The sequence below is a fragment of the Phocoena sinus genome, chromosome X (genome assembly GCF_008692025.1).
Source record: "Phocoena sinus isolate mPhoSin1 chromosome X, mPhoSin1.pri, whole genome shotgun sequence".
In the NCBI taxonomy this organism is placed as follows: Eukaryota; Metazoa; Chordata; class Mammalia; order Artiodactyla; family Phocoenidae; genus Phocoena; species Phocoena sinus.
Genome location: NC_045784.1, coordinates 110,584,746 through 110,608,603, shown reverse-complemented (window position 1 = coordinate 110,608,603; position 23,858 = coordinate 110,584,746). Strand labels below are relative to the sequence as shown.

At 53.0% G+C, this 23,858-nt stretch overlaps 1 protein-coding gene across 6 annotated transcripts in view; it reads left to right on the top strand.

The window, feature by feature from the left end:
* The first annotated feature begins 948 nt into the window (after positions 1-948).
* ELF4 (E74 like ETS transcription factor 4) overlaps positions 949-23,858 on the top strand; it is a 48,272-nt gene continuing 25,362 nt past the window's right edge. For 3 of the 6 annotated variants that reach the window (XM_032619112.1, XM_032619111.1, XM_032619106.1), the window contains exon 1: positions 8,246-8,419. The gene's annotated coding sequence lies outside the window, so the exon portion shown is untranslated. Of the gene's footprint in view, positions 970-8,148; positions 8,420-8,526; positions 8,712-23,858 lie in introns of those variants that run through there. The other 3 variants (XM_032619108.1, XM_032619109.1, XM_032619107.1) reach the window with 3 other exon arrangements.

Sequence of the window (23,858 nt, the reverse complement as noted above, 5' to 3'; positions counted from 1 at the left end):
GCATGCAGGGAAAGAAAGAAAATCCAGCACTATGATTTGCTAGGTGGAAAAGGATGCTTAAGGATCTCTGTCCGTCCAGAGGGAAAGGGGAGCTTTAGGTGTTTCAGAGCAGGCCTGCAGAGCCCCGCCAGCGTGAAGCCTTCCTTGGCCCAGGCCTGAGGTCCTCGGCCACCTTTATTGAGACTAATATCCCAAGCAGCCTGAGTGAGATTCTGGTCTCCCACTACAGTGGGAGTCCTCAAACTAGTGGCACAGTGTGGGGAGCAGAGACTGGTGGTGAAAACAGGGAATCCTTGACCTCAGAGTCACCCCCACCTCAACCTGGCCTGGGCCAATACCAAGTTCTAGGAGAAAGGCCACATCGACCTCTCAGCAATTGGTCAGCTTGACTTAATGCAGGGGGTGGAGGGCAGCTCAAAGCTCAGAGCACTCCGCCTTTGTCCCCTTGGTGGCGCTAGCCCTTGTGCTGGCCTGTTCACTAGAACAGGAGGTTCCAAAGAGACCTCAGCTTCCAAGTGAACTCCCCAGCCAGTCCTGAAGCAGCAAGGCTCACTGCGTGAGATGGATAATTGCAGAAGGATACCTTGATGGGAGTTTTGCCTAAAGTTGCAAACGTACACTGCCCTCCCGGGCACCACCTGTTTTTCCCCAGAACAGAGCGGCGTGGGGGGCAGAGACCGAGTTTGGTGGTCTCCACAAGGACTCCCGCCCTCCCGCCGCTCCTCTCTCTCCCAGCTGCCCCACCGAGTCCTTCTCCGGGAGTCCGAACCCGCCCCTTCTCGCCCGACGGGGAGCGAGGAAGGGGGGTGGGCAGGAAAGAAGGGATTGAGGGGAAGTTTCAAGGGGTGTGCCGGGGAGGGGGGAGGATTCTCATGAGTCAGCGGATCGGGCTCAGTGTGACTTCACTGCTTCCCGAGAAGAGGCGCCCGGGGCAAGAGGCCGCTCGGAGTGCAGCCGCTGGAGTGGAAGGTCGGAGCGCTGGGCGGGGCTACGGGACGGGGGTCGGGGCTGGCCTGGTCGCTCGGGGCCGGGGCGGCGCGAGGAGGCCGCTGGCGAGCGGGGACCGCTCGGGGCAGCGGCGCCGACCTCTCCCCCTCTCCTTCTCCGCCGCAGCCAGTTCCCGCCTCGGCCCGAGACGTGGCGCGCGTTCCGCCTGTAGGTGGCGCTGCTGAGGCGCCGTGGGCGCGCTGCTGGGGGTCTGGGTGGGGAGCTCTGCCCCCGCGGGGAATCCCGGGGGTGCAGGGTGGGCGGCCCATGCAAAAGGATGGCGAGGGGAAGGCGCAAGGGGCCGCCACAACCCCCACTGTCCTTCGGGCCCGGCGCTCCCACCCGAGCGGCGGCAGAGTTCGGAGAGCCGACCTGCTACGCTAGCGTCCAGGCGTGGGGCCGCCTGGTGCGCGCTTCTTCAGGGTCCCTCGGGGCACCTATCGGGTCCCGCAGAGCTCGGGGAAGCTCGCCTCCAGCTAAGGGATCGCGGTTTATGGGCAGCGTTTCCTCTCCGGGGTGGCGCTCTTGACCCGCGGGCAGCAGAATGGAAAGTTTGAATCGCTTCTCCAGCGTTAGGGGTGGGTTTCCCTGAGCAGCCACTCTCCAGCCTGGCTCCCTTGAGACCAAGGATGCATCTCTTGCAAAGGGACAGGCTGTGGCCGGCGTTGGGGTGCAGTCTGGGACCAGGGCTCGTGCTAGATGAGGGGTAGGGGCTCAGCTTTGGGCTAGGTGTAGGGCGATGGTTAGGGACTCCATGCTTGTCAACCCGGTCTTCAGCAACTATGTAAAAAACAAAAAGCGAAGAGGCCCATCTGGGGCTCAAACTTGCAACCTTGGCCTCGGTTGATAGAGCTTTGTGCCCTACCTCCGTGCAGGCCCTGAGCTCTAGTAGTCATGATGCAGCTGACCTTCCCATGTTGGTTCATGGTTATGTGGTGGCTGGTTAGTTAACATATTGAGAGTATCAGGGCACAAAAATAACCTGTGGCCAGACACCTTTAAGCTGAAAGAAAAAAGTTGTTGGGGGCTCCAGCCTCACCCTTTCCAGAAGCTCCAGTGGCTGGCTCTTTCCATGATACAACTTTACATATAACTATATGGATAGAGTGTGTCTCCCTTATCGGTGCCAAGATATAAAAGCTATGCCCTGTACTAGGGTTCTGGGTGCCTCTTCTCCTCCGTCAATCAGTCCAGCTCCTCTGCTTTCAGGATGTCCAAAGCCATCTGAGAAAGTTATCTAAGGATTTTCCATAAAGGAGAGGAAAGGGGGGAAAAAAACCCAAAGGATCCTAAACGTTCCCAGGTTTCACTGTGTGCCAGGAGAAATACCGTCTGTCTCCCGCCCAGACCTCAGAGCCCGGGCCTCCTTCCTACAGGGCGGTGCCCAGCTATTCCTGGAAACCCCCTCCTTTCTACCAACCCCTTCCCCAAAGTGTCTCCTCCCAGAGCACGACCTAGGAAAAGGATCGTATTGTCAAAGTTTGATGTCCCCTGTCCCCTTTTTCTGTCCCCAACCTGACCTGCCACAGTCCTCAGCCTGCCCCCTCCCTTGATGCCCACATGCTGGCTTCTCCTCCCGGAGCAGGGCCTGAGCTGTGGCCTCTCCCTCCAGCCTGGCCCCGTGCCCCACTAGGTGACTGGGAGAGGATCTGATATACTAATTTGTGTTAATGTGATAATGGGCACTAATGGGGTCACGTGCTAACCACGGCCTCACTGCCTCAACCCCAAGTCGAGGTTGCAGGCTGACTAATCTCCACAGCCGGCTTGGGGGGCGGGGAGTGGGAGGAACCCAAGCCTGGGGACAATCCCAGGGTGCTGGTGCCTTCGAGCTGCTGCCTCGGTTTCAGTTTCATCCTTGGCTGACACTTTCCTCTGACGAGTGGAATTGCTTTGGTTTTCCTCCAACCCCTCTCCCCTCCGCGGCTGTCCCCCCCCCCCCCACTTAGACTGCTAGCTTCCCTCAGCCAGCCCTTCACTTCGTGAGGGGAGAGATGGGAAGATAATTTGGCAGCGATGAGGAAAAAATGTACACGTAGACACCCTCAGACGCACAGGCTCACATACCACACTGCCTTGCAGACACACACATGCACACGCCCTCCACAAACACACACGCATGCACGAGGGGACTTGACACTCACATCCAAGAGTCGAGCCCGTGTGTGTGTGTGTGTGTATGTGTGTGTGTGTATGCACACACTGGCCACGGTTACACCCTCGCTCACATCTGAGGGACACACACGGAGTCACACATAGGCAGGCTAGGCCCTCCAGAGACCCATCCCACACACAGACCCACACACACACTCACACACTGTCACACACACACCAGCAGCGGCAGCCCAGTTGGATGGCTTCCTCAAAAGAGGGCTGGAAAGTTTGTTTGCTGCCAGCGAAGGGGCCTAGACATTCCGTGAAATGACTCATACTGCACCTTTATAGACATTAAATGTTGTATTTTTCTGGATTCAACAACAACAACAACAACAACCACCACCCTCCCCCCCCTCCCGTCATGGGGGCACGGTAGGGGAAGTGAGGCGTGCTGCCTCACGGGCCTCTGTCTAGCGCCCGCCTCAGGCTTGTCCTTGCCTCCCTGTGGGATGGGGCAATCCTGAAAGGGCAGAGTCTTTTACCTCCCGGTACAAAGCTCAGCCTGGAACCGCCCCTTGGCAGGATGTGAAGTGGGTGAAGTCGGGAGCCAAGTCTCCCTCACAGCCCCTCCCCATTATCCCACCGCATCCCCAGTCCCGAGGACCTGCAGTCAGGCCCAGTGCCCCCACTTGGTGTTCCAAAATGAGCCCTTCGTCTTCTCTCCATCCATTCAAGCGCCCTTCCCCAGCTCTCCTGGGTTTGTCCTTACTGCCCTCTCCCGCACAACTCCAGGAGGCGCCATTCGCCGTACAGAACACGAGCACCCCATACAACGTGACTGGAGCCCCCTTCTCTCTCCTGAGCCTCTTCTCCATCTGAAGAGGTACCGCCCAGCTCAGTGGCTACTTGTGTCCCTGTCCCCCAGCACACTCGTGTTTCCTGCAGCCTTGAGGGGAGGTACCTCTGGAGTGTCATTTGGAATCCCCGCAGGGCTGAGGGGCACAGCGAGGCTGCCCACCACACCAGATGGGTGCTGGGCCAGCAGATGTCGGGGGTTGAGGGGTTAACTCTAGTTCCACTGGACAGTGGCCCAAAAACTCTGGATGCTGTGCTGCGTCTGATAGGTGCCCCAGAGCAGGCGCCTGCTCTCGGCTCTTCTCCAAGGGACTTTTCCAGGCTGAGCCTAGGCCCCAAGATCGGGGCTAGGGACCAGTGGGATTAGAGCCTCCAGAGGGCTTGCCCTCATTTACTGAACTCTGCCTGAGGCAATTCTTCCTTATTTTTTGCAAATGAACCACAGGATTGGGTCCCTCCCCCTACACCCACCCTCCAAATCTCCCGCCAACCCAGAGGCACTGAATCTGTTTCCCAAATACAGTATTAGGCCGGCTCCCCTGGCAGTGCGTGCAGTGGAGACAGCACCTCCCCGCAGCCGCTGAGCCCAGGGTGGACACGCAGGGCACTCACTCAGGGCCCGTGGCACCTTCTATATCTGGCTGGCATCTCCCTCCAGGCAGGCCCCTGAGCTGCTGTCTGGCCCCTCCAAAAAGTGAAACCCAGCGCTCCTCTGAAATTTTGTAGGGGCTCTGAGGATGCCAGGTCGTGTCCCAGTAAAGGCCTGGAGGAGAAATGTAAAGCTCTCCATTTGAATGAAAGCAGGGGTGGGTGAGTGGTGGGGACCAAGCGGCTTTCCAAGAGCCCCAGCCAAGGAAGGTGGCTGGCCAGATGAAAGTCATAATCTGGGAAGTTGCTCCCAACTACATTCTCCCACCAGCATGCCTGTGCTTTGGCCTGGGCACCCCACCTCCGTCACCCCCCAGTATGTGCCAGACAGTAGATCTGCTCGTCTCCCGGGAAGGAGCACACTGGTATAACCTATCCCAAGGAATTCTTCTATCTTGCAGCTACTCAACAATCTTTTCAGAACAAAAACTCTTTATGATGCCCAGCCACAGCCTGGGACTGAGAGGTTTCCATCTGTCATTTGCATCTATCTAGGGCCTCGTCATGTCAACCCAATAGAAGCAAATCTGGAGTTGTTGAACATATCCACAGAGGAATTGATTGCGGGCTGTAGAGAAAGGATTAGAGGGGACATCTCAGCTTTACAGGTGGGAGGATTCCTTTTAAACCATAACTTCTCTCCTGACTTTTGAATATGCTTCTCATTCTGAAAGTCTGATTGATAGGCGACTTTTCTATCATGTGTCTGTGATGGAAAGTAAGGGCCATGGCCACAGAGGCTGTGGCACTGTGGTGTTTTGTTCTGGCCACAGGTTTGAATAGAATTTGTTGAGGCTCAGGGGTTAAGGGAGGGAGGAAGCAACCAGCCACCTTGTTTCCAGAGAACCTGGGGTAATTTGCAGAACATAGGCTAGCAGGCACTGCTGAAAAGAGGGGACAAAGAGGAGCTGAGAAAGTGGCCAAGGTGGAAAGGCAAGTTGAGTGCAGAAGTGGGGAGGTGGCCCTACACAGGCTCTGGGCAGCCAGGAGGCCCCTCCTCTTCCAGGAGGACCCCAGTTCTGAGGCCCGAGAGGACAGAGTTGGGGTTGGAAAGTGTGGGGGGGAAACAGGGCTGGAAGGAGAGAGGCTGAGAGCTGGATGGCGCAGCCTGGGCATTCACGAGCAACTCGAGAAGGGGAATTCCTGCCAAGTCAGGGAATGAGCCACTGGCAGAGACATCATGCCTGTCGTCAGGAGTGGTGATCTCAGCCGGCTGGCCCCACCTGGCTGGGGCTCACCCAACGGGTAAGTGGAAGAGCGGGGAGCCAGGTGGGGAAGGGCTGGGCAGCAGCAAGGTCATCGGGAAGGGCAGCCCGGCTGACCTGGAGCCGTGGAGTCAGGAAGGTCATTCAGGTGGCCTATGGCTCCCTAAGGCGAGGGCAACACCAGGTTTTCATCGCGGGGGTGGGGTTTGCTTTGGCTGCAACTCCCAGATCATGGGGCTGCGGTTAGTTCCGAGTGGCTGCGGAAGGTGGGAACTTATGGGATTCCCACAAGCCATGGGCTCCAGGTCACTGGCAGGCATCAGGGCCTGTCACCGTAAGCTGGTGGGCCCGGTGCTGTCCTCTCTCCCTGCCCGTCCCAAGAGGAAGGCCTCTCCTCTGGCACTTCCATGCCTTGAGGCTTCAGCCTTGGTTTAAACCACAAACATTCATAGGAGGCATCCACCATTCGTCCTCAGCAGCTTCCGGCCCTGGCAGACTTTCTCCTGATAGCTGGGTTGAGGGAAAACGAGATGAGACAGAGATGGTGCTGAAGAAGGCTAACGTTTATTGAGGGCTTACTAAGCACCAGGCACTGCCACAGACACAGGCTATCTCATGCAAGCCTCACCACAGCCTTGGGAGGCAGATTCTTATTATCCTCAATTTAAAAATAAGGCTAGTGAGGCTCCGAGAGTTTAAGCGACTTGCCCAAAGACACACAGCTGCTAAATGGTGCAGCTGGAATAGGAACCCAGGTCTGTCTGATGTTAGAGACCACTGAACTCTCGGCAAAATGGGAAAGTGTGTGTGTGTGTGTGTGTGTGTGTGTGTGTGAGTTTGTGTGTGTGTGTGTGAAGGTCAAGTAAATGGGGCTTAGGGATGACTGGAACCTACCACAATTTTGAGAGGGGAGCCTCCCTGGCAAGAGAACAACAGAAAATTGTCGTGTCTCCTGATCCAGAATCCCCTGGGGAAAGTGTGCCCATTTACAAGAGAAAAAAACTGGAAATTTGCTCTCGGCACTTATTTCAGGGACTTAACTTTAGGTGGCCAAGAGGTCTCAAGGTGCCCCCGGTGCCCCAGTCCAGCCCCTAGGTCTTCCCCCGGAAACCTATAATCTGCAGCTACCTTCACCACCATCATCCACCACCACTTCTGCTCCCCAGTCCTGTGCCAGGGACTCTCCTTTCCCAAGGCTGGGGAAGCAGACAGATGCTGGTGGCTGAGCAGGTCCCTGAACCTCAGGACCTTGGTCCACCCCCACCCCCCAGAGAGCCCTCCTCCCATGGGGCCCTTTCCGCTTTGCTGCTTTCTGCCCGGGTGGTAGATGCCGGGCTGAGGCCTGGCTAGGCCCCTCCTCCAGACCATACAGAGCCATAAGAAGTGAGAATTCCCAGCCAACTCCCTCCTAGAACCTCCTAGCTGTGGGACGGAGGAGGGTGCGGGCTGGTAGGATGCTGGGGCAGGTCAGAGTAGAGGGTAAGGGGGAGGCAGAATGGGAGACTGGGGTTCAAGTAGATGCCTCAAGCAGAGCAGCCTGGCTCTGGACAGAAAGGGGCATGAGCTTTTTCCCAGCACCCCAACTCTGGCTACCTTTGCACCTGCTGCACCAGCCCCTCTCCCCACAATCCTTCTCCGGATTCATATCCTCCTGGCCTCCCCCACCCAGAGCCCTAAGCTCGACTTCCCTAAGAAATCCCCAAAACTCTCCAGTCGCGCCAAGTGCACGAGCATTTGGCCAGGGATTCCGCGGCATCTGGCATATCGTTCCCGAATTGTATCCTCTGGGCATCTCCTGGCCTCACCCACCCGCTCGGCCCGCCCTCACGCCAGGTCCTCCACACAGCAGGCACTCAGTAATAATCTGGAGCGCAGGGCTGGGGCCAAAGGCGTCAAGCGAGTGGAGCGCGCAGGCCAAGGGGGCCGGACATAGCCATCCAGAGTCCCCCGGGAATGGAGCGGCTTTCTCTACGAGGCATTGTGTAGGGGCTTCCCGGACGGAGCTGCGGGCCCCGGAACGCGCCAGGTGGGGGGGTGGGGCGCTGGGAGCGCGAAGTGGGCTCCGCGGGAGTCCTGCTCTCGCGGTTCCCGGGGGGCGAGCGAGCCGGGAGGGGAAGGAGAGGCCGCGCGGGCCCCTGGCACGGCTCCCCCTGCCGTGCTGGCGACCGCGGCGGGCCGGGGGTGGAGGGGCGCTGTTTCCACCAAGACGCCTCGTCCCTCCCTCGCGCCCTCCCCCCCCCGCCCGCCCGTGGTCCCTCCCGTCGGTCCCTCCCTCCGGCTCTTCCCTCCCTCCCGCCCTGCCTCCTTCGCGCCCGCCCCAGCCGCCGCCTGCGGGGACGTGTGTGTCTCTAGTGCAATTTCCCCTTTCGCTCGGTTGTCTGATTGCAGGTCTCCGCTGGCTCGCGCCCCCTCCCCGGGCGCCCCCGCCGCCCCCTCCCTCGGCCTGACCCTCCCCGGCGTCCACCCGGCTCCCCCCGCACTCCACCCCACCCCCCGGAGTCGTTTTATCAGGGGCGCCGCCGTCTCACCTGGTATTTGCATCTCGCCCTCCAACTTGCCATTGGCGGCGCGACGTGTGGGAGAGCCCTGCGCCTCGCCCGCCCGGACCAGCCTGCCCCGGCGCCGAGGTGAGTCACGGGCGCGGGGCCGCGGGGGCAGGCGGGCAGGGAGGAGAGGAGGGAGGGAGGGAGGGAGGGAGGGGGACGGTGGCCCCGGCGGGCGCGGGGACCGACCGGGCGCCGCGCTCAACTTCCACTTCTCCTTTCGCCGGCGCCGAGGTATCGGCGCCACTCGCCCGGCCCGGCTTCCGAGGGGAGAAAGCGGGCTGGCCGGGCTGGGGACCCGCGTCTCGGCCCTCAGAGCGGGGAGGGGACCGCGGCCATCGACCCCGGCCCCGCTACCGAGCCCCTTCGGCGGCAGGTACGTCGATGGCGCCGGTTTTGTGAGCCTTCGGGGACCTCAGAAAGTTTGCCTGAGGGCGGGATAGGGGACGCCTGGGCCCCGGAGCGTAGGGGCTTGGGGCCCAGGGAAGGGTGGGAGAGCGGCGGCGTGTTGAGTCTCGCCCTTGCCTCGCCCCACCGCGTGTGCGTTGTGGAACCCGGACCACGGATCCTGGGTTAGAAGCTGAGTCGATTTCCCGAGTCGGGGTGGGGGCCGGTTTGCCCTCTCCCCAGGCAGCCCGGGGTCTGTGACTGGGCCTATCGTGACAGCCCGCCCCAACAGCTCGGTGCCCGAGGGCAGGAGGTTGGGCCTCACTGGCGGGGCTGCTAGATTGATCTGGCGGCCTCTAGGGCTTCTGGGACCAGGCGCCTTAGGGTAACACACACACACACTCTCTTTCTCTCCCTCTCTCCACACACACACACACACACACGCACACGCGCGCGCGCGCACACACACACACCTATGAACCTATGACTTGGATAACTGGGTCACCAAAATAGAGACCTCTCTCGTCAGGGGCCGGAGTTTCCGTGTGAGCCGGCCGCCAGCCTTCCCGCTCCCGTGTTCCCGCTCTCCCGGGCTCTCCCGCCTCTCTGTTCCCTCCTCTGCTGCCGGCACGGGGACTCAGCAGCCGCGCAGCGCGGGGTCCCCTGCCGACAGCGCCTTGCTTTTGGAGACTAATGAGGCGGCGACTTTATGGATTCCCGGTCCCTCCGTCGCACCCGAAGTCTGCCGCCCTTCCCTCACTACACGGCCTTCCTGACCAGAGTCACCTCCTGACCCCATTGGCTCCGCGCCTCGGCCAGGTTCTCCCCGGCTGCCCACCCCCCACACGCCAGCCATGGGATTTGATGGCCGTTTGATTCCTGCCCCTCATCCTTCTGCCCGAGATAGAGGCCTGTCTGGTCCTGCAGCTTCTTATGGTTAATGTTTGGCGGTTCATTGTGGCTAATCATTTTAATTAGCTCTTAAAGTGGGGAGGATCAGTTAACCTTGAACTTCTCGATTTTGGCCTGGTGGGGCCTCATATGGGAGGAGTGCTGGGGAGGTAGGAGCGGAAGTGAGGTCACCACCCCAGGGCCAGAGCCACCACTGCTTGGCCCCAACAGCTGGTGGGCACACCCATCAGGGACTCACCCACTGCGAGCTGACCCCTGGCCTGAGTGCCAGGTTGGAGGGGGGAGGTGAAGGGATCAGATCTAACTCTCTCCTCTGGGGAGACAGGACACTTTGGCACTGAAAATGCTCAGGGTCACGTTTGCACGGCAAGAATGCAGATTCCTCCTCGCCGTTAGTTATGTAGGGTTTTACCGATTATAAGGCACTTTCTCAGCCATTAATTCAGTAGACCCACAGCAGTAACAGATAACGGGGAGCTATCTTGAGTTAAGTGGAGGAATTAACTATCCTGGAGGACTTCCTATCCTGGCCAGTGTGGGGAAGAGGCTGCCTTGCAAGTGGTTGTCTCTGGGTTCAAAGCCTGGGAGGTGTGAGTTGCAGGGGTGGGGGTCGTTGAGCAGGCTCCACGTTGCCACCCTCACCCAGCCTCTAGCTGTGAGCCGAAGGAGTGGCTTGTTTGCAACTATGTCTGGCATTCCTCCCACTGCTGCACTGTTTGCTCGGTGGTTGCTCAGGAACTGGCGCCCACCCCTGGACAAACTGGAGGCCTGAAAGCAGCCCTCCCCCTGCCTTGAGCTAAGTGGTGGGACAGCAGCTTCTGTCTCCTCTGTCCTATATGGGAATCTAAAAACGAGGGTGCTGTGGTCCGTCATTCAGGGGCCTGATTAATAGGATGTCCAAAATATCCCTAGCCTGCAAAATTCAGGGCCTCCCTGAGAGGCCCAGCCAGACGCAGGCTGAGGGGGTTGCTTTCCCAGGGAAAGCTCTGCACTGAAGTTTGGCCTTGGTCCTTGCGAGCCTCACCCCTCACCCCTCAACTTTTTCATTTTCCCTCCCATCCCTAGAGCCAGACTGTCTGGGTTTATATCCCAGCTCTGTTATTTACTGTGTGATCCCAGTCAACTGTGTGCCTCAGTTTCCTCATTTGTCAAATCAGACCTACCTCATAAAGTTTTGCTAAGGATGAAATACATCGATACACATAAGCTGCTTATTAAAACAGTGCACGGCACATGGTAAGCGCAAGCGAGCCTTACGGTATTGTCTTACACGGTGCCTAAAACTCAGATTCAACTCAGCGAACATTTGCTGAGAACCAGTCCCAGTACTAGGCATCAGCGAAGGGGCAGTGAGGGAAATACAGAGGTGAAGAAGACACCACCTGTCTTCCGGGACTGTGTGTACCTTCTGGCATGGGCCAGAGTCAGGGTGGGGAGTGTGGGAGGGGGCCAGAGAGGATGGCTAGGTCATCTATATAAATAACCAAAATTTGAAGCCGGGCTCGAATCCCTAATTCAAAGCCAGTGTGGGGAGCCAGGTACCTCAGACTTGGAGGCTTCTCCTTGTCTGGGGACACTGGCTGGGCTCTGGTCAGGACGCCACCCCTGGACAGAGGCCTGCCCTGGGATTTGGGTGAATGAGAGGGAGGGGGAGACCCAATTCCTGTGTGGGCTGCAGGTGGCAAGCATTCAGTGGTGTGATTTGTTGGTTTGCAGAACAGGACGGCATTACTTAGGGCCACCCCCAGACTCCCCTCTAGCCCCTCTGCCTGCCATGCCCCCAGCACCTCCCGGAGGTCCCCCACCAAGCTTGGAAGGGCCTTGGGCAGCCTTCTCCCCTCAAGCTTGGGCCTGACCCCAACGCAGGCTTGCTTCTCTCTCCAGGATTTCTAAGCTGCAAAGAGGTTTCTGGATTCACTGCCAATTTATTCCCTTTGTGGTTCTCAGACTGAAAACTAGTTCTGCAGGGGAGAGAGGAAACTCATCCGAGGTACCCAGAATCCCATGGGCGCTTTCCTAGGGGTCAGGGGCTTTTCTCATCAACACCAACCTGCCTGCAAATCTCTGGCCGCTGAGTCTTGCGTGGCCTGTAATAGCAGCCGCACCGCTAATGCCCTATAGCTCGGACCCCAGCGCTGGTTGCCAAGGAACTGCTGGTCGGGGTGCTTATGACGGTTCTGACCTCATAGGGGCTGCTGAGTTTCAATTCAAAGGATATTTATTAACACCTACTGTGTGCCCAACCTGTGCTAGGTGCTGTAGGGGAGACGAGTGAAGGGGGTGGGGTGGGAGAGATGACTAAGACACTGATACAAGCAGAGGCGAGGCCAGCGGCTGGTCAGGTGCTAATTGTGCTCCTTGGAGCAGGGGCCAGAGGCGGCCGGGGCTCTGAGGTCAGCAGCAGTTGGAGGAGGGAGGGAAGGCTTTGTGAGGGCCTCGGCTCTGAGCTAGACCTTGAAGGGGGCAGGGTGGTGTGGGGGAGATTGGGCTAGGCAGAAAAGGGAGAGAAGACGCCTTTCTCTCTCTTTCCTGGCCACAGGCTGACCTTCAAAGCCTCTATAATTGTTTGGCGAATGCATGTCACATAAAAGACCAGGTCAGCCAGTGTGGGTGGCTCGGTGCAAACCCCAGTCTCCATCCTGGGAGATGCAAAGTGGATGGCCCAGGTGGGGAGCCCAGCGCCCCCAGGACGGATTGATAAAACACAAAGGTTGGCCAGGCTTTCCCGCCCACAAGCTGAGGGGATTTCATGTTGATCTCCCGCCTCCCCCCCGTCCCCTCCACCGCCCATGCAGAGGCCCTGGAGGGGAGAGGGGAAAAAGAGAGGCAGAGGGCACCAAAGGGACAGGAAAACTGCCCCGCCACAGGTGTTACTGCAGGCACGGGCTGGTTGAGTCCCATCTTTCCCCAGGGTCCTGGGATTGCTCTGGAAGCCCAGAGGTTCAGGTAGAGGATAGAGATTTTCATTTTCTCAGCCAGCCGAGAACTAAAATGTCCCACATGTTTCTGTCCAGACCCCCTGGGGAAGGGCGAGGACTAGCCATGTATTTGTTCTGGGACTTCTGCATCTCCCATGCCTGGATGTGGAGGGGGACTTGGTCCTTGTTGGCTTTAATTGGATAAAAACACCTGGACACACACATACCTCCCCCGCCATGCATCAGTTTTCCTCTCTCACTGCCCTCTTGCCCTGCACCCTCCCCAGCACATTGCAAAACCACAGAGACACACCAGAGTGCCCTGACTTTTTGGCCCGGGAAATTTGTGTCCTAACATGAGTTACTTGGCAAAGAGACCCCACCCAGCCTTCTTCCAGGGTGATGAGGAGGGTCAAGCAGAGCAGGGAGGGGTGTTTCATGCAGGAGGATCTGCGAGGGAAAGTGCCAGAACATTTCTCAGCCAGACCAACAAGAAGCAAGAGGTTAAACAGCCTGCCCAGATTGAGGAAACTTTGCCCTAGGTTCCCATCTTCTCGAGCGACCCCCTTCTTGTCCCAGTGCTGGTACTTTCCACTTCTCACTCCACCTGCCCTTCCCGAAGCTCCCTTCCTCTTCCAGTCTAACTCAGTATTCTTCTCGAGCACGGTATTATCCAGAGGAGGAAGAGCACAGGCTCTCTGCGTTCATATCCCAGACCTATCACTTACTGGCTGTGTGACTATGGACTAGTCACATAACCACTCTGAGTCTCAGAACCCACTTCCCAGGGTTTGAGTGAGGATTAAATGAGATAATGCCTGTAAAGCACTCAGCATGGTGCCTGGCACATGGTAACCACCCAGTAAGTGTTAGCTGCTATTATTCTGTGGCTCTTACTGTTATTGTTGATGTTGTTCTTATCATTTCCTCCTCCCACACCTTTGACTTTGCCAGGCTCCAGGGATCAACTGCTTCTCTGGCAGTGCTGGCAGGGCACACAATGCCCATTCATAAAACCAACAGGGAGATTTTCCACATCTTTCTGCTAACTTTTTGTTAACTCTGCTGTCACACAGGATAAGGAAGGGATGTGGAAGAAGATTGTGTGTGTGTGTGTGTGTGTGTGTGTGCGCGTGTTAAAATCTTTCTGAGTGGCAGGCAGTGCTGTAGTGAAGAGTAAAAATCAAGTCTTTAACATTTTTATTAACATTGCCATCTTTATCTCTTCACCACTTCATCTCAAGGTTCGTTCTCTGTAGGAATACGAGTGAGTTAGCTCCTTTGAGAGAAGACCTCATGTTCCATCCCTGGCAAGTATTTAGCAATCGTCAGTTTGTTGTTATTACCCTACTGAGTGTAGAATTCTGGGAGCCAACCGGCCAACCACTGCTCACTTTCTGCCTCCTTTCGCTCATGCCCAGAGGCCTTGGGTTGGAGCTGGGACACTGCCTTTGCCCAGAAGAGTTCCTGGGGGGCTGGGGGCCACTCCCATTCCAAAGGCCTCCCAGAAAGTAACTTGGAGGTTCCATCTGCTAGCAAGTGGATTTTGTTTGCTTGAAAAGCCTGTGACCACCCACAAGGGCAGGAGGCCCTGGACCACCCTTGGACCACCCCTGAGCCACTTCACTCAGTCCCTTGGTCCCCACCCGTAGGCCTTGGGGGATGTGATGGGATGGGGGGTGGGAGAGTGGGCAATTAGTCTTAACCTCCCCAAATTCCTGATGACCTGATAACAAGGAGGTACTTAAGACATAGATTTAGGAGATAATCTGTCTTTTTCCCATAATGCCCCCAGAGGATAAGAGAGGCTAGTTCAGCTCTGCTGATTCTGTGAGAATCCATGCACAGAAAACACCTGTCTCATTAGGTGACCACTTTCTTGGCGCCACCCTGATCCTAAAAAAAAAAAAAAACACAGCAGGCCCAGGCCCCTGCTCTGAAGAATCTAAACCCAATTCTGGAGCTCTAGTAATACACATGCACTTAGCCTCACAGCGGGCGGGAGCTGAAGTGCCAGCCAGCCTGTGGCACTTAAGGTTTGTAGATTAGGTGATGGTGGGTTCGAGGAGGGCTTACCTAGAGGAAGATCATTCTTCTCCCTCCTTAACTTAGTTGGGGAAGGTCTCCTAGAAGTGAGAGGGCAGATGGCCTTTCAAAAGAGGAAAGAGAGCGCATTGGCTGTGCTCTAGGGGCCTTCCAGGCTCGGGCAGGCGGCAGGAGCAGGAGCAAAAGATAAAACAACAAAACACATTCGAATCAGCACACTCAGTACGTTCCAGGGTTCAGAATTTGTCTCCACTGGTGGCATCAAGGAATGTGTTTTCTAGGAGAGCACGCGTGTTCTTGCCTCTTGTCTTCACTGCTCTCGTATAGTGATACTATTGCATAGTTAAATTACGCAGTAATATTACTTTTGCTAAAATTACAGAGTAAATGCTGCTGTTGTTATTTTACCCAACCTGGGGACCTTTTTCTTTCTTTTTATTGAACAGTTTTATTGAGGCAATATTGACATACAATAAACTGCACATATTTTTTTTATAATTAAACTTAAACTGTTTATTTTATTTTATTTTTTCAATTTATTTAATTTATTTATTTTTGGCTGCATTGGGTCTTCATTGCTGCGTGCGGGCTTTCTCTAGTTGCAGCGAGCGGGGCTACTCTTCGTCTTTGTGTGTGGGCTTCTCATTGTGATTGCAGTGGCTTTTCTTGTTGCAGAGCACGGACTGTAGGCATGTGAGCTTCAGTAGTTGTGGCTCGCAGGCTCAGTAGTTGTGGCGCACGGGCTTAGTTGCTCCGCGGCATGTGGGATCTTCCCGGACCAGGGCTTGAACCCGTGTCCCCTGCGCTGGCAGGCAGGTTCTTAACCACTGCGCCACCAGGGAAGCCCAAACTGCACATATTTAAAGCGTACGATTTGATAATATTTGACATATGTATATACTCGTGAAACTAGTCACCCCCAAAAGTTTCCTTGTGCCCCTTGGCGATCCCTCCTTCTCATCCTGAGCAACCACTTATCTGCTTTCTGTGACTATCAGTTAGTATTCATTTTTTAATTGAAATGTACAAATCTTCATTGACTTATGATGAGGTTACATCCTGATAAACCCGTCAGAAGTTGAAACTATCTTACGCTGAAAATACATCAATTACACCTTACCTGCTGAGCACCATAGCTTAGCCTAGCCTACCTTCTTAAACATGCTCAGAACACTTACATTAGCCTACAGTTGGGCAAAATCATCTAACGCAAAGCTAATTTCATGATAAAGTGTTGAATATCTCATGTAATTTATTGAATAACGTACTGAAAGTGAAAAACAGAATGGTTGTCTGCGTACAGAATGGTTGTAAGTCTATCGGTTGTTTACCCTCGTGAATGCGTGGCTGACTGGGCGATGTGGTGGCTGCCACTGCCACTGCCCAGCATCACATATCGCTAGCCCGGGAAAAGATCAAAGTTCAGAATTTGAAGTACAGTTTCAACTGAATATGTATCGTTTTCGCACCGTCGTAAAGTTGAAAAATCATAAGTTGAACCATCATTAAGTTGGGGACCGTCTGTATTTGACATATAACATTGTGTAAAGTTAAGGTGTACACCATGGTAATTTGATATGTTTATATGTTGTAATGTGTGCCCTTGTAGTGATAATTAGCACCTCTATCATGTTGCATAATTATCCTTTCTATTTAGTGATTGGAATAATTAAGTTCTAGTCTCTTAGCAAGTTTGATGGTTGTTAATACAATATTGCTGTCTACATTCCCTACACTGTGCATTAGAGTTCTAGGGCTTATTCACTACTCAGTGTAATAGTTTGCATTTTCTAGAGTTTTATGTACATGGAATCATATAGGATGTACTCTCTCCTTGTATGGCTTCTTTGATTCAGCATATTTATTTTAAGATCCATCCATGTTGTTTTCTATATCAGTATTTCACTCCCTTTTATTGCTAAGTAGAATTCTGTTGAATGGATATACCATATATTGTTGATCTATTCATCGCTTGGTGGACATCTGGTGGTTTTGATTTTTTCTACTTTTTGGCTATTACAAAAAAAGCTGCAGTGAGCATCTTTGTACAAATCTTTCTATAGCTATATGTGTCTTTTTCTATTGGTCAAATACCTAGGAGTGGAATGGCTGGATCATTCAGTAGTTGTAGGTTCAACTTTTTAAGAAACTATCAATCTGTTTTCCAAAGTCATTGTACCATTTTACGTTCCCACCAGCTGTGTATTAGAGTTTCAGTTGCTCCACATCCTTGTCAACACTTTTGGTGTGGGCAGTCTTCAAATTTTACCCATTCTAATGGGTGTGCAGTTGTATCTCACTGTAGTTTTAATTTGTATTGCCCTAATGACTGATGAATTGAACATTTTTTCATGTACTTATTTGTCACCAATATATCTACTTTGGTGAGGTGTCTGTTCAAATCTTTGGCCCATTTTTAAATTGACTTGTTTGTTTTCTTGTAGTTGAGTTTTGAGAAATCTTTATATATTCTAGATATAAGACCTTTATCAGATACATGCTTTGCAAAGATTTTGTCTGAGTATGTGCCTTGTCTTTTCATTCTCTTCATAGTGTCTTTTTTGGGGGGGTGTTAAATTTTTTATTGAAGACAAAAAATAGCCACATAAAATCCTTGCCATTTAGTGATTAGAATGAGCTAGAGGAATTTTTTAAAGTTATTATTAATGTAGACATGCCTTCAGAGTCATAGTGTCTTTTTTTTTAGAATATTACTACTACATTTATTTACTTGTTTGTTTGTTTATTTTTGGCTGCATTGGGTGTTCATTGCTGTGGGCTTTCTCTAGTTGCAATGAACGGGGGCTACTCTCCGTTGTGGTGCGTGGGCTTCTCATTGTGGTAGCTTCTCTTGTTGCGGAGCACGGGCTCTAGGCACACAGGCTTCAGTAGTTGTGGCACATGGGCTCAGTAGCTGTGGCACATGGGCTCTAGAGCACAGGCTCAGGAGTTGTGGCACACGGGCTTAGTTGCTCTGTGGCATGTGGGATCTTCCCAGACCAGGGCTCAAACCCGTGTCCCCTGCATTGGCAGGTGGATTCTTAACCACTGCGCCACCAGGGAAGTCCCATAGTGTCTTTTGAAGAGCAGAAGTTTTCAATTTCTTTGAAGTCTAACCAATCAGTTTTTACTTTTATGGATCATGCTTTTGGTGTTGTATCTTAGAATGCTTCACCTAGCCTCAGGCCACAGATATTTTTGTCTTATGGTTTCTTTTAGAAGTTTTGTAGTTTTAGGTTTTACATTTGGTCTTCTATCAATTTCGAGTTAATTTTTCTCTATGCTGAGTGGTACAAATCCAAATTCATTTTTTTCTTTTTACATATGGATATCCAGTTATTCCAGCACCACTTGTTGAAAAAGTTATCGTTAGTCTGTTACAGTTGTCCTTATATATAGGTTTATTTTTGGACTCTGTATTCAGTTCTGTTGATTGATCTATTTGTTTATCTTTATGCTAATACCAATTGTTTTGATTACTGTAGCTTTATAGTCATTCTTAAAATCAGGTAGTATTAGCCCTCCAACTTTGTTCTTTATCAAAGTTGTTCTTGACTATTTTAAGTCGTTTGCAAGTCCATGTAAATTTTAGAATCAGATTGTCAGTATCATTTTTTAATTGACATATAGTTGATTTACAATATCATATAAGTTTCAGGTGTACAACACAGTGATTCACAATTTTTAAAGGTTATACTCTATTTAGAGTTATTATAAAATGTTGGCTATATTCCCTGTGCTTTACAATATATCCTTATGGCTTATTTATAATATCTTTTTTTAATACTTGCATTTATTCTATTTACATTAACTGTTATAGCAGATATGTTTGGCTGTGCTTTTGTGATCTTACTTTATAATCATGGATGACCTTAATGTTACTGTCATTTTAGAAGATGCTTAATCTCTTCACTGATATTCTTTTTTTTTTTTTTAATTTATTTTTGGCCGTGTTGGGTCTTCGCTGCTGTGCATGGGCTTTCTGCAGTTGCGGCGAGCGGGGGCTACTCTTCATTGCAGTATGCAGGCTTATCATTGCAGTGGCTTCTCTTGTTGTGGAGCACAGGCTCTAGGTGCGTGGGCTCAGTAGTTGTGGCGCATGGGCTTAGTTGCTCCGCGGCATGTGGGATCTTCCCGGACCAAGCGTTGAACCCCTGTTCCCCGCATTGGCAGACGGATTCTTAACCCACTGTGGCACCAGGGAAGTCCAATATTCATTTTTTTTTTTTTTGCGGTACGCGGGCCTCTCACTGTTGTGGCCTCTCCCATTGCGGAGTACAGGCTCCGGACGCGTAGGCTCAGCGGCCATGGCTCACGGGCCCAGCCGCTCCACAGCATGTGGGATCTTCCTGGACTGGGGCATGAACCCGTGTCCCCTGCATTGGCAGGTGGACTCTCAACCACTGTGCCACCAGGGAAGCCCCGATATCCTTTTTTTTTTAACTCGTTCTTTTAAAAAAAATATTTATTTATTTATTTATTTATTTATTTTAGGCCATGTCAGGTCTTAGTTGCAGCATGCGGGATCTTAGTTGTGGCACGCTGGCTTCTCTGTAGCTGTGGCTCACGGGCTCCAGAGCACGTGGGCTCCATAGTTTGTGGCATACCGGCTCTCTAGTTGAGGCACGAGGGCTCAGTAGTTTTGGCACGTGGGCTTAATTGCCCCGTGACATGGGGGATCTTAGTTCCCAGACCAGGAATCAAACCCACATCCCCTGCATTGGAAGGCGGATTCTTAACCACTGGACCACCAGGGGAGTCCCTCATTGATATTTTCAGTAAAGCGTTTCTTAACTTTACTATGCGTTTGCAAAATAGAACTATTTATTATTTGCCCTTTGTTTATAACCTTTTTTTTTTTTTTTGGTATGCGGGCCTCTCACTGCCGTGGCCTCTCCCGTTGCAGAGCACAGGCTCTGGACGCTCAGGCTCAGCGGCCATGGCTCATGGGCCCAGCCGCTCCGTGGCATGTGGGATCTTCCCAGACCGGGGCACGAACCCGTGTCCCCTGCATTGGCAGGCAGACTCTCAACCACTGCGCCACCAGGGAAGCCCTATAACCTATTTTTGGTGCAGGGTTCCATCATTATCTGCTCCATACATCATTTTCTAGATGACAGTCATATCCCTTTTCAACCTTGTCTATCTAGCCAACAAAAGACCTCTTTAAAAAAAAAAAGTTATCCTCACACCGCATTCTCTTGAACCACTTTAGCTCTTATAACTGATCCAGCATCATGAAGTCTTTCCCAAGGGTCCAGTGATCAGACCAGCACCCAATATTCACCAGGTAGAAACACTGTGGTTTTGTACAAAGAGAGAATGCTTTGATGATGACCTGATTGATCATCGTCCGCCTTCTTGATGCTGTTTGGAATAAATGACTCTAGCTGGTAGGTGTTTTCCTTAGTAGAGGCCTGGAGCAAGAGAAGACTAGTAATGTTTGAGCCTGGAGACCTTTGCCCCCTAATTCTATCCCTATCCCCACCCCTAGACTGTAGCCCTCAGATCTATCAGGATTCGGGGTCTCTTTTCTAGAGCTCTCACTTGGGCTGAGAATTTACACGGACTTAGTTCATGAATGCCCAGACCTGTGTTTGTTAGAGTCAGGAGAAGATTAAATAGACCTTGATCCCATGGATTTTACCACCTGTTGGGGAAATAAGACATACACATGAAATAAAGAGCAATTCAAGATTGCGTGGGATTAAGAGATCTTGTGGTCAAATTTAAGGGCTATGGGAGTTTAGAAGGGGGCTCCTCCATTGGTGTGGACTCTTGTTATCAGGACACACCCAGCTCCATGGATCTGGGGAACTTGGTTGGGACCTTGCTAGATGGGCACTATTTGATTAACCAAAGCAGAGCAGCAAGGGCCTGGCAGGCCTGAGAAACTCTGTGAATGAGCCTGGAATGTTCCCTCAGGGGACCATGAGGAGACCACTGGGCTTGAAGCCCAGGCTTGAGTTGGGAAATCATGGGAAACAAGGCTGAGTAGGTAGGGTGGGGTCAGACTGTGAAAGACCTTTGGAAAGCAAGCAGATGAGTTTGGACTGTAAAGCTCTGCCGAGTACGGCTGGCGTGGCCACAGCCATAGATGTACATGTGTGCCCTGGAGTAGGGGCAGGCGCCAGCTCAGAGGCTAGGGGAGGAGCTAGGCAGAGGCAGGGCCATGACTGGAACTTACTCTTCCTCATGCCCAGTCAAGTGGGCTTTCTGCTGCACCAGGCCTGGCTAGCTTTTCAAAGACTTTCACATCCCCTCTATACAGCTTCCCAACAGAGACCACAGGCATGGGGAGTAGATGGGGAAGGCCGGCTCACTCCAGGGCTAATGGTGTGAGCAAGAAACACTCCCTCGCTCACTGGCACCCCTATTAACCCCGGAGCCACTCCTTAGGTTAAAGCAGGGTAGCTCCGGATGGCCTTTTAAAATGAAAATGTGCTGAGGAGAGAGGTGACACATTAACCCAGTATCACCCATTAACACATTAACACTAAATGGTTTATGATTTTTCTGAGTGGTGGGAAGTTATTTCTGGGGAGGTGGGGTGGCCTGCGGAGCCCTGACTGCTACTAGGGTCAGTAAGCTTGTGAGAAGCTCTGAGTAGCATGAAATCTCTGGTGGAGGGGGGCGGGGGAAGCCCGAGGCTGTGAGAGCCATGTGACATGGCATGCCTGTGGTTACATAGCCCATTAATGGCAAAATTGCCTGAGCAGAGTTTTTCCAAACTTTCCCACCCAAGCGCCCCAAACTATTGAATTGTATCTTAGAGACCTAGAAAGACACAGCTGTATAAAATTTCTTTGAAGTATGACATTTTATCTGTAGTGTGAATGCCGCGGTCTACTGCCTGAGCATATTTTAATTGATTTCTCAGTGAACAAAATGGAAGCCCTTGGAAGATGAGCAGGTTTGGACTGTGGCTTTGATTCCTGCTCTGGGGATTGGTCAGCTTTAGCAAGCAAGCCCTGTCCCTGTGGGACCCGCCTAGGAACAGGTCAGAACGTGAACTTTCAAGGTTTTAGCCCAAAGTGCTGGAAAGGAAATCCATCACCTCCTGCATGTTTATTTGCCCACTGTCCCCATTCCTGTCCCCTTCCTTAGTTCAAACTCATTTGATGGAAAAATCTAAGCTGTTGTGCTCTGAGGGGAAGTCATCGGACTTGCTCAGTGGTTGGCCCTGGCCTCATCGTAGCCTTTGGGTGGGTGACCAGATCCCAAGGTGAGATGGAGACAGCGTGGGACCCAGGAAGCTCTGAGGTCTGGGCTCTGAAGGCTGTGCCCACGGATTCCCCAGCCTTCCCTCCTCCACCGCACTCAGTCTGCAGCCCCTCATTCCGCCCCACCTGTAGCGTGAAGTGTTTACAGTTAAAAAAAAAAACAACCAACTGTCTGTACACTCAGAGCCTTCCAGCCTACTGCTGCGCCCCCAGCCCCCTGCTCACCTCTTGGTGGCTGAGAACAGAAGAGCCGTCAAGGCTCTCCAGGCCAAAGTTAGCCTCCTCAGCAGCCCGAGCGCCTCATTTCTGTCCCCAGAGCCTGCAGATAGAGACAGTGACAATGTAGAAAGAGGGCATACCCTCCCCCAGCTTGTACAAGGTAGACGACGCGCTATGAATATTCAGCTCGCACTCCGGCAGGCAGCAAGCCCTCATCCACAGCCCCTGCCTGCGAGGGGTGTAGGGGTGCCTGCCTGGAGTGACGAAACCACAGCAGGTAGGGCCCTGGGCAGGCTGGCTGTGCCGGGGCGGGGCAGGGCAGCGACTGGGTGAGGCCCAGATTCCCCAGGCTGATAAGGCAGCCTGTAAACACCCAGCAAGGGGAGGGGGCAGAGGGCAGGCAACCACATGGCAAGAGAAGGGGGAAACCGGAGCCCAGGCCTAGCTGCAGGAAGTGGGGCTTGATGTGGAAACATCCTGTCCAGTGGGGACTAGACTGGTGGCCATCAGCAGTCATTCCCTCCACCACGGAGGCAAGTTCAGCACGCGGTGGGGCTGCCTAGGGGCCAGGCCAAGAACCTGGTTCATGTCCAAAGGACATGATCAATGGGTCTCTATTATGGGTTATTCTACCACCTAGCACTGCTGGTGGGCAGGGGCGGTGCAGGGGAGCGAAATCAGGACCAGCTACCCGCCCCCCCCGCCCCACAGAGAAACTCAGCAGTGGAATCCTCTGAAAGCACCTGACTCTCATGGGAAAGTCCTGGTCGTCACTCTGCATGAGGAGCATCAGTTGGAACACCTAATCGTGTCCAGGCCCCCTGCAGCACTCCAAGAAGAACCCCGTATCCAACATGCCAGTCTCTTCCATCCTGCGGGGCTTTATAATTAGAACTGCAGACGGTCAGAGCTGGTGGAGCCTTTTGCAAAGGATCACCAGACTCATCCACTTCACTTAACAGATGGGGCCGCTGGGTCTCAGAGATGGGCAGGGACTTGGCCACGCTCATGGAGACCTAAGTTGAAGCCCCAGCTCTAGAGCATTTTCTACTCCTACCCTGTTGCTCTAGATCCAGCCGCCAACCCTCGTGCACAGGGCTGCCTTGCACACTTGCTGAACCTCAGCAGTTATGCTTGTTCAGGGTTATGGGGAGGCTGATGGGAGGAGGGAGCTTCAGAATCAGAAATCCGAAGACCTGGAGTCTGGCCTGAGCTGTTCTATGAACTTGCGTGTGGCCTTGAGTGAGCCCTCTCTGGGCCACTTTTTTTTTTTTTTAATAACAGCTTTATTAGATATAATTCAATACCATACAATTCACCCAATTAAAGTATACAATTCAATGCCTTTTTGTATACTCACAGAGTTGTATGTCCTTCACCACAACCCATTTTAGAATATTTTTATCGCCCCCATAAAGAAACTCTATACCCATTAGCAGTCACTCCCCGTTTTCCCCCAACCTCCGAGCCTCAATTTTGAAGAGACACTTGCTATAGGAGTGTTTTGAAGGGAAAAAACCCCAGCAATGTTGTTTAGGCAGATGGGCTACCCCAGCTTACCGGGAACTTAGATACAAATAGACCCTACCACAGAGAAGAATGGGGTGGGCCCAGCGATAGGCCCCTGGCCACAGACCTGGCACCTATGAGGTGTTCAGGGCTGACTTTCCATAAATATTTGAAAAAACATGTGAACCAACACCCTGAGATAAGAACCCAGACTTAAATTATGTGTAAGGCGAGAGCAAGTGTATATTTATGGGGCAGGGACCATGCCTAAGCCACTCCAGGTCTGAAGCCAGCAACACTCTGGAAGCA